Source organism: Hydra vulgaris, chromosome 14, assembly GCF_038396675.1.
Source record: "Hydra vulgaris chromosome 14, alternate assembly HydraT2T_AEP".
Classification (NCBI taxonomy): Eukaryota; Metazoa; Cnidaria; class Hydrozoa; order Anthoathecata; family Hydridae; genus Hydra; species Hydra vulgaris.
The window spans coordinates 34,478,140-34,488,691 of record NC_088933.1 but is presented as its reverse complement, the minus strand read 5'-3'; the positions used below and the strand labels follow the sequence as shown (position 1 = coordinate 34,488,691).

General features: G+C 31.6%; 1 long non-coding RNA gene across 1 annotated transcript; it reads right to left on the bottom strand.

The window, feature by feature from the left end:
• Positions 1 to 1,661: 1,661 nt before the first annotated feature.
• LOC136091169 (uncharacterized) lies at positions 1,662 to 2,321 on the bottom strand. Its single transcript, XR_010643751.1, has 2 exons — positions 2,097 to 2,321; positions 1,662 to 1,935 (listed from the first exon to the last, which is right to left on the bottom strand). It is a non-coding gene; the product is annotated as an uncharacterized LOC136091169 (long non-coding RNA).
• Positions 2,322 to 10,552: the final 8,231 nt, after the last annotated feature.

The window sequence follows — 10,552 nt, the reverse complement described above, 5'->3', positions numbered from 1 at the left end:
GTATGTCCACTGGAATGGTACATATACAAGAGCAGCCAATTAAACCCCGAATGCCAATTTTTTCCTATAAAACAGATTTCTTATACACACTCATTTTTCAATCAAAAACAACAACAAAAAATCAATTTCAATAGAGCACCTAAAAACTTCTTCATTACTTTTTCAGCGTAAGTAATTTTACATTGAAGATCCTACATAAATTCATATTCCTAATATTTATAAATTAAAAATGCAACAAAAATACCAAAATTTAAAACACAGTGCCTTTGTCAACATCATGTGTTAAAATGCAGGACTGACTGCCTGTGGATAGTGTCAAGGCTTGGTGTGCACAAATGCAACAAAAAACGTCAATATCAATATTGGTGACAGCGAAAATGAATTTAGCAATAATGGAGATAAAAATATTTTTGAAAAAAATATTTGACTTTTAATTTTATTTCCAATTATATTTGTCGAACATGAAAGCACTAATAATTAAACCTTACATAAGAATTATTCAAAATTAGTTAGTGTATATTTATGGAATTGACGTATAATTTGAAAGAATAAATTTTTAAATGCTCGTTTTCTAATAGAGAAAATTAGTAAACAAATTAGTTTCATTTTTTAGTTTAGACTATATGTTAATTTTTTATTTAAAAAAGTAAAAATTTACCCAAATTAAAAATATTGCACAGACCTACTGACATCATTTTAAAAGTTAAATTTTTAAACATTTTTTTTGTCGTTACACATTAAGCTATGCTATTGCGATTATTATTATTATTATTATTATTATTATTACATTAAGATTAGGATTTTAAATGAGTTATCACAGACAATTGATAACAGAAGCTTTTTTTTTGTTTTTCAAGAACTTTTTGAGTAAAAATGTGAGATGATTTAAAGTTTCTAGAACATTTTCATAACAAGATTTACCAAAATCCAAAACAAAGTGGTCAATTTTGGATATGTTAAAGTAGAAAAAACTTTGTTTTTAACGGTACCAACTTCTTTATCCAAAATTTGTCTGACCCTAATTTAAAAAGACTCCTTGAATAAGAATAAGATCTATGTTCAATGTATTAGTAGAGCTAATAAATAGGAAAGAGAGATTTTAGGTTGTTTACCAAGTTGTAATGACCTTCTTGCAGTAAAAGCAGTTTATTCAGTTTACTCAGCCGTTTACTCTGCAGTTTACTCAGCAACAGTTTACTACAGCAGTTTACTCAGTCAGTTTTCTGCAGTTTACTACAGCAGTTTACTACAGCAAACTACAGTTTACTCAACAGTTTACTACAACAGTTTACTCAGTCAGATCAGGTTATCCTGCTACTGGTAACATGTAACCCAGTACAATTTGCTTCATGTCCTGCTGCCTTGTAGGATACGCCTTTTTTGGCAAAGGCTGGGAGATGCCAACTCCGATTTAAAACACCCCCTGCCTTGGGGCTCTTGGTTGAGTAAAGGCTAGAGATGGTGTCTCGATAAAAATACTCATCTTGGGCAGATGTTAAATGCACCCACCTACTGTCTTGTAGAAAGCCTCTTAGGCAAAGACTTAAGGGGTAAACAGATTCTATCTGTTGCCCAGCCTCGCACCTCTTCTTCATCTATTAGGCTGGCGCAGATGCATTTTTAATACATTGTTTCCAGTTTAGGATGTTGAATGCTGGATCTTCTTGACTCAATGCGTGGGTTTTGCTTGTGTCTCTGTTTTTATGACTAGGCAACTCATTCTACTATCTCCTAATGAGGGTACAGCTCTAAAACTCGGTTTTATGGTTCTGAGGCTGGCTGGTAGTCAGGTTTCCCGAACTCTCTGGTAGCTCTCAGAGAGGCTGATTCCATCAACAGCTGAAAAATATCAAAGTATTAACAATGCCATGTTGCGCATGGATGGTGTCCCTGTTTGTACTTTTGGTGTGCATTGCGGAGGCCACAATTGGAGCCCTATGTTACGGCTTAGGGTTTATTAGTAGTAATGAAGCAATTGCTTGGGCTATTAAACGGTGTTCCGAGTACTATCTATGCTTTGAGTCAAGTTCTTCAATCTAATTTAAAAATGAATAAAGTACCAAAAACTATAAAACACAAAAAACCATCATCATCACCAAGTTCTCTAAACCTATCATTCACTAATATTCGTGGTCTTCGAAGTAACTTTTCTTCTGTTGAGTCTTATCTCTTGCAAAGTTCACCACACCTACTTGCTCTTTGTAAGACTAATTTGAGTTCGGCTGTCTCATCTTGTGATCTTAGTGTTGATGGTTATCTGCCTCTAATTCGTAAAGACTCCAATAGTCACATGCTTGGCCTGGGCATTTACATTCGTAAGAATTCACCTGTTGTCGTGAAACTAGGTTTGAATCCACAGACTATTCTTTCATGTGCTTTCGTTTAGCACCACTTCACTCTATTGCCTTTCTCTTTGTTCTATATTGTTCTCCTTTATCTCAAGACTGCACTCTTTTTGACATTACTTCTGATCATATTGACCAAGCCCTCTCTCTTTATCCATCAGCTAATATAGTTGTTGTCGGTGACTTTAATGCTCACCACTCTGAATAGCTTGGCTTTAGTGTGAGTGACTTTGCAGGCGTTAAAGCCCACAACTTTTGGCTTTCTCAATCCCTAACTCAAATAGTCAACTTTTCAACTCACTTTCCTGACAACCCGAATCATCTACCTTCTCTACTCGACATATGTCTTGTTTCTGATCCTAGTCAGTGCTCAGTTTCTCCACATTCACCTTTAGGTTCTTCTGATCACAGTTTGATCTCTCTAAAACTAATATCTCATTCTTCTTCATCACCCGAATCCCCCCATTATCGAACCTCTTACAACTACAGTAAAGCTGACTGGGATTCTTTCCGCGATTTTCTTCGTGATGGCCCTTGGGTAGAAATCTTTCGTTTTCCTGTCGATAAATGTACTTCCTTCATAACTTCATAGATTCAGGCTGGCATGGAATTTTTTATTCCCGCTCAACGATTCATGCCTCACTATCCTCCATGGTTTTCCTTACACTGTGCTGCTGCGATTGCTAATCGAAACCGTTACTTCCATATTTATGAGCAAAAAAATTCTCTAGAAAACAGACGTCTGTTTATTACTGCTAGAAACAATTGTAAAAAGGTTTTGTTTAACGCCAAAACCCGCTATTCTCAGGTCATGAAATCTCGTATCTCCTCTTAAAAAAGAGGCTCTCGTGACTTCTGGAAAATCTTTAATAATATCAATAATAAGCGCAAATCTATAATTCCACCTCTCTTGTATGGTTCAGACTTTGTCACCTCACCTAAAGACAAAGCCGAATTGTTTGCTAAAAACTTTTCATCAATATCATCTCTTGATTCCACTAGTTGCGTTCTACCTGATATTGCCAACAAACAGGTTGATCCATTGCTTGACATTCATATCACTCCAGCATCTGTATCTAGAGTGATTGCCTGCCTAGACTCTTCTATAACTTGTGGCCCGGACAACATACCTGTTATTGTCTCGCAGAAGTGTTCTCCGGAGCTGTCATCTATACTCTCAAAACTATTCAACAAGTGCTTATCGGAGTCTTGTTTTCCAGCCTGCTGGAAAGCGGCATCTGATATTCCTATTTTCAAAAATTCTGGAGAGCGATCTGATTTGTCTAACTACCGTCCCATAAGTCTTCTTCCTATCATTAGCAAGGTTTTTGAATCTTGAATTAACAAACACTTAATTTCTCATCTTGAATCTAATAACTTACTTTCTGACCATCAATATAGATTTCGATCTTCTCGTTCTACAGCTGATTTGCAAACAGTAATAACTGACAGATTTTATCGTGCATTAGATAAAGGTGGAGAGGTTAAGGCTGTCGCTCTTGACATTTCAAAAGCTTTTGATAAAGTTTGGCATGCTGGTCTTCTCCATAAACTTTCTTCTTATGGTGTATCCGGCAACATCTTTAAGGTCATTGAAGCCTTCCTTTCCAATCGTAGTATAAAAGTTGTCCTCGATGGACAACACGGGTTCCTCAAGGTTGTATTCTTGTCCCTATACTCTTTTTAATTTACAATAACGATCTTCCAGATATTCTCACATCTAAGGTGGCATTGTTTGCAGATGATACTACCATTTATTCTTGTCGTGATAAAAAACCAACACCCTCTGATTGCTTTGAGGGGGCATTTGAGCTTGAAAAGGATCTCACTTCTGCTACAGCATGGGGCTCACATTGGCTGGTGAACTTTAATTCACATAAAACTTAATTTTTTTCAGCCAATCGTTATCGCAATAATTTAGATCTTCCTATATTTATGGACGGTGATGTACTCTATGAGTCATCCACTCTTCATCTTCTAGAATTAACTCTTACTTCCAATCTTTATTGGAAACCATATATCAAATCAGTTGCAAAATTAGCATCTGCTAAGGTTGCATCTCTTTATCGAGCTTGTCACTTTCTTACTGCGGATTCTATTCTCTATCTCTTTAAATCTCAAATCCGGTCTTGTATGGATTACTGTTGCCATATCTTGGGCGGATCTTCTAATAATGCCCTTTCTCTTTTAGACAAGGTGCAAAAACGCATTGTAAACACTGTTGGACCTGCTCTTGCATCCAACCTCCAACCATTATCACATCGTCGTAATGTTGCTTCTCTTTCTCTTTCCTACAAATACTATAATGGGCACTGCTCTAAAGAGCTAGCGTCTCTTGTGCCATCTACTAAAATTCATTTTCGTGTTACTCGTCTTTCAATTAAGTGTCATCCTTTTTCTGCGACTGTTCCTAAGTGCTTTAAAAATGCTTATTCGTCTAGTTTTTTTCCTCGAACATCAGTTCTTTGGAATTCGCCTTCTTGATCTTGCTTTCCTGATTCATATAATTTGCAATCTTTAAGTCGTCCGTTAATCGTTATCTTGCTCTACAATCTTCATCTTTTCTCTTACAGTAACTTCCAACTTTAATTGGTGGCTTCTTGCAGCCTTATTCGAAGCGAAGATGTTAAAAAAAAAAAAAAAAAAAGCAGTTTATTGTTTACTATTTGTCCACAAGCTTAGACTTCTTCTACTGATCGAAATTTAATTAATTGTCTAACATGTGATTTGTTGCTTTCTAACTTTAAAAAAGTTTGTTATTGCTAAAAGAAGTTTGTTGATTTTAATCTTTGCATATGTTAGTTTGACGAAGAGTTGGGGTAATAAGGTTAGTGGTGAAAATGTCAAATGTCTTTATAGAAAAGTCTCCGCTAATGTAAAAAGTTGCGAACCAGCTTGTGGTGATAGAGCTGTACATGGCTAGAAGGGAAAGATGTAGACTGATGCAAGTTCTTTAGATATGAGTGCTGTTATTCAAATTGGTAATGCAACTGTGGATGACACAACATAGATGCGAAAAGAAAGATCCGAAGTTCATATAAAATGACAGAGTTAGACGCGGTGATGCGAGGAATAAAAATGGCTTGGGTGTGAAAACTGAAGAAAGTGACAACTTTAACTGTGTGTTTTTTTCTGCCAAATTTGTTTTTATATTTAAAAAAACATTTCTAATTTATTTGGATTTATTAGAAATGAAACAACCAAATATTTTAAATAAATAGCTCATGCATTAAATCATATTAAACCAAGCTACGCATACTTTGCTATCGTAAACAATACTTACATTTAGCCAATTAACGTCATGCTCAGATTGCTTAATAAATAGCATCGGATAAGCCAGTTTTTCTGCTACATCTATGGAGATGCCTTGAAAAATTAGGAAATTAAAATTTATTTATAGTATAATATATAAACCGAATATTCAAAAATAATATTATTTTCAAATAAATTCATTACTACTTGTTATTTTTTAAAACACATTTTATATTAGTGATAAAAGATATATCCTAATGCAGTCATAAATAAAAATAATGTTTCTAAATAAATTTCCAATTATTTTGAGGAGGCTATCTGCAGAACGGGCTAAGTCAGAGGAAACTGATTTTGAGGAATCAACAAAAGACTGGACTATTTCAGGCGCACACTAATAGAAATTGATACTTTCTCAATCTATTATTAGGACAAATGATGTTTAGTAGATCCTAAATATAAATAAATATAATTTAGATTTTATTTTAGTATATATATATATATATATATATATATATATATATATATATATATATATATATATATATATATATATTGGAAAAAGTAATTAACTCAAAATTTTGAAAAACATTTTAAAAACAAAACAATAATACATACTTTGGCGCCCTTTTACGCCAAAGCTGAATTTTTTTTCGAAATGTGCATGGCGAAAAAAGAAGGAAACAAATTCAGGAAAAAATATATAATTTCAAAAAAAAATTTGTTGCTATCAATATTTTTATATATTCCCTTAGTACAGTAGTTATCTATACCGCCATAAAAAACATAAACAACTTTTAATTAAATTTAACTTTTTTAAATTTAAATTTAAAACAATTTGCCAGCAAGAAAGTGTTAGAATTGCTATAAAACTTTTTTTCTATGAAAAAAAAAGTAAATGTCTCTATTCTTAAGAAAGATTTGCCAATACTAATGCAAGAAAGTGTTAGTGTTGGCAAATTTTTTGATTATATTATCATAATGTATGTTTTCGTCAAATCCATTTCAATAGACAGATATAAACATTCGTTTATTATTTATTTTGCCGTTTAATAATATATACAGTTTCGAAGCATATTTATAAGTTTTAACAAAAACTTTGAGTTTAATAGTTGTAACTCTTTTAGATCACTTTTAGGCATAACAACGTTATTAAGTAGCCGTGAAGCAGTGGTTAGAGTTCTGGCTCAGAACCCAGAGGTCCGATGTTCGACGCCAGCTCTAGCCCAACAAGCGACATTGGTAAGGATGGACGCGTGAACTTGCTGTTAAATGCTCTCCTGCGGTGCTCTATGATATGATCGTAAGACACGTAAAAAACATAAAAAAAAAAAAAAAGTAGATGTCATGTATGATTGGAAGTTAATTTCACTGGTTAAATTTTTAGCGATAATAACAAAAAAATTGGTAAAGTGTTATTGCTACGGCAGATTTATTAACAATTAATTTGTTATTTAATTTGAGATTTTTTGGAAGAGCTTTTCTGTCCAAATTTTTATTGCCAAAATTCCTTTTTCAAAATTGACTCAAATAAACGCTTATAATTTTTAAAGTTTTGTTTTTTAGCGTTCTTTTTCTAAGATATTTGCAATATAATCGTTTTTTATTTTTGAAGGTTTAATGATTTCCTTTGTTAATTAAGAGCATAAAAGATTTTTTTTACTTTAGTTAAATTGAAACATTAGAATAAGCTTTATTATAATGTTTAAGAAGTTTAGCCAAGAAGATGCTATAGGCTTGATCAGCATTAAGATTTATTAGAGTTTCGTACCATTTTTCAAATGATATAATATCATGAAACAGTTTAATGGAGGTATTGTTTATTAGTCGTGTTGTTACTTTCTTTCTGTGAGATTTAGGCTCATTGCATTTGTTTGATATAATAAAAGTTGGAAAGTGATGAAAAAATATCCGTTTTAAATATTTTAGCTTTTATTTTTGTAGTATCAAATTCATTGATCAAAATTTGATCTATTGATATTGCACAATTTCCCAGAGGGCATACGTCGTCCGATTGTTGGAATGTATTCATATTGAAACGACATTAAAAACTTTATTCTTTTGCTTATCCAGAAATTACATTAAAAAATTCATTCTCTTGCTTAGTTATGTTATAGTCTAAAATATTCAGGTAAATGTCATCGACAAAATGCATACTTTCATTTACGCTTGATTTATGTTTAATTATATTTCTAATGTGATCTTTGAACGCATTAGTTTTGTTCTATAGGCGGTCTATATAACGCATTCAAAATTATTTTTCTTGTGGTTTCGTTAATGATTTTCACACATAATGATTCGTAATCTTTAGCGAGCTTAAATTTTTCATAAATTTGTATGATAAACAATTATTAACAAGCAGGGCTGGCGCCAGCATTTTTTGGTCTTCGAGATATATAACTTCCAGACATGGAGCAAGCTCTAAATATTTATATATTTAAACTTATCTAAAATAAGGATGCTTTGCAAAAAATTGCGATGATTAGATCCTGGGAACAAAAAAGCTCCAAAATTTTAGCCCCCTCCTGCCTCAAATGTGAGAGCAACAAGTTAAGGAAATATTTTTAGTACTATTTTCAACAAGACAATTTCACCGTGAAATTATATTAGTATAATTTCTCAGCATTCAAAAATTATGACCATATAAAACTTGCAAACTCCTCAATTGAGGGGGGTTTAAACTGTATATGGTCATATTTTTAAATGCTAAAATATTTTAATATAAGATTTAAAATTTATTGATGAATATAAGTCTAGTAGAATATAGTTCATAATCCTTAGACCTTAAATAGTTAGACCTTAAGGGTATTTAATGCAACAGCAAGCATAGTTCAAAAAACTAATGGCAAACAAAAATATGCATTTGCACGAAGTATGTTATTAAATGTATGTTTGTGTGTTGGAATTAAGGTATGTTATCAAATGTATGTTTGTGTGTTGGAATTAAGGTATGTTATCAAATGTATGTTTGTGTGTTGGAATTAAGGTATGTTATCAAATGTATGTTTGTGTGTTGGAATTAAGGTATGTTATCAAATGTATGATTGTGTGTTGGAATTAAGGTATGTTATCAAATGTATGTTTGTGTGTTGGAATTAAGGTATGTTATCAAATGTATGTTTGTGTGTTGGAATTAAGGTATGTTATCAAATGTATGTTTGTGTGTTGGAATTAAGGTATGTTATTAAATGTATGTTTGTGTGTTGGAATTAAGGTATGTTATCAAATGTATGTTTGTGTGTTGGAATTAAGGTATGTTATTAAATGTATGTTTGTGTGTTGGAATTAAGGTATGTTATCAAATGTATGTTTGTGTGTTGGAATTAAGGTATGTTATCAAATGTATGTTTGTGTGTTGGAATTAAGGTATGTTATCAAATGTATGTTTGTGTGTTGGAATTAAGGTATGTTATTAAATGTATGTTTGTGTGTTGGAATTAAGGTATGTTATTAAATGTATGTTTGTGTGTTGGAATTAAGGTATGTTATCAAATGTATGTTTGTGTGTTGGAATTAAGGTATGTTATTAAATGTATGTTTGTGTGTTGGAATTAAGGTATGTTATCAAATGTATGTTTGTGTGTTGGAATTAAGGTATGTTATCAAATGTATGTTTGTGTGTTGGAATTAAGGTATGTTATCAAATGTATGTTTGTGTGTTGGAATTAAGGTATGTTATCAAATGTATGTTTGTGTGTTGGAATTAAGGTATGTTATCAAATGTATGTTTGTGTGTTGGAATTAAGGTATGTTATTAAATGTATGTTTGTGTGTTGGAATTAAGGTATGTTATCAAATGTATGTTTGTGTGTTGGAATTAAGGTATGTTATCAAATGTATGTTTGTGTGTTGGAATTGCGATGAGATTAATTGCGATGAGAAATTATCAAAATAAATCAATAAAGCAAGATATTTTTTTAGAATCAAAATTATAAAACCATTTGATTAATTTGTAGAGAAAAAAAAAAAAAAAAATGATCTTTAACTAAAAGTGAAAAATTTATTTTATTAAATTTAAATATTTGTAGGTGAAGTTGGAGATTAAAGAAGAATATGGCGATAAGGACGACATGATTAAAAGGAAAACTGCAATCATGACAAAATATTTTGAAATATTTTTAATGACATATCTAAAGTATCCAAATGCCATTATAATACCAAAATAATGATTTTTTAAAACTTTATTAAAAATAAACTTGCGTAAGAAACAGTAAATTTTTATGTATTGATTCAAGAAAAAATTTCGCTTTTCTTTTTTTTAAATTTTTTTATGTGCCCGAAGAAAATAAGCCTCCTTCCGATTTTATTAAACTAACTAGCGCTAACCACTGCGCCGCTCAAATCATTAAACTATCTTTGCTAAGCATTAAACTATCTTTGCTTCGCATTAAACTATCTTTCTGAAATATTTTCAGATTTAAAAACTTAAAATTTTGAAAAAATGATAACATCATAAATACCATTTTGAGCAACTATATATCTCCCTGACCATATATTATTTAAAATTTGTTTAACTTTTTTGCTGAAACTATTAAATTATCTTTCAAATAATATATAAAACATAGTTTTGGCAATCAAAAAACATTAGAAATATTGTGCAAGATTGTGTATAAAAAATGAGCCTTAGCTGGCAATTTTTGCGTTAATCAAAAAGTTACCCTTGTTACCTTTATTACCTTATTACCTTTTAAAATTACCTATGCCGAAACAAAGGAATAGCTTTGAAAATAAACCGATCAAAATGGTAGTTCAGCATTTGTTTTGAAACTGCATCGAAAAAAATAATTTTGAAAAATGTTTCTTTCGAAATGGAGTTTTGAGATTTCTTTCAAAAAGATGTTTAAGGAAAAATGCTGAAAAGGTGAAAAAGAGAATAACCTCAAAAAGCCAGTTAAAAAAGATGTAAACATTGCAGCTCAAAGGCTTGCAGTAGAGTGTTCATACATCGACTGACTAAA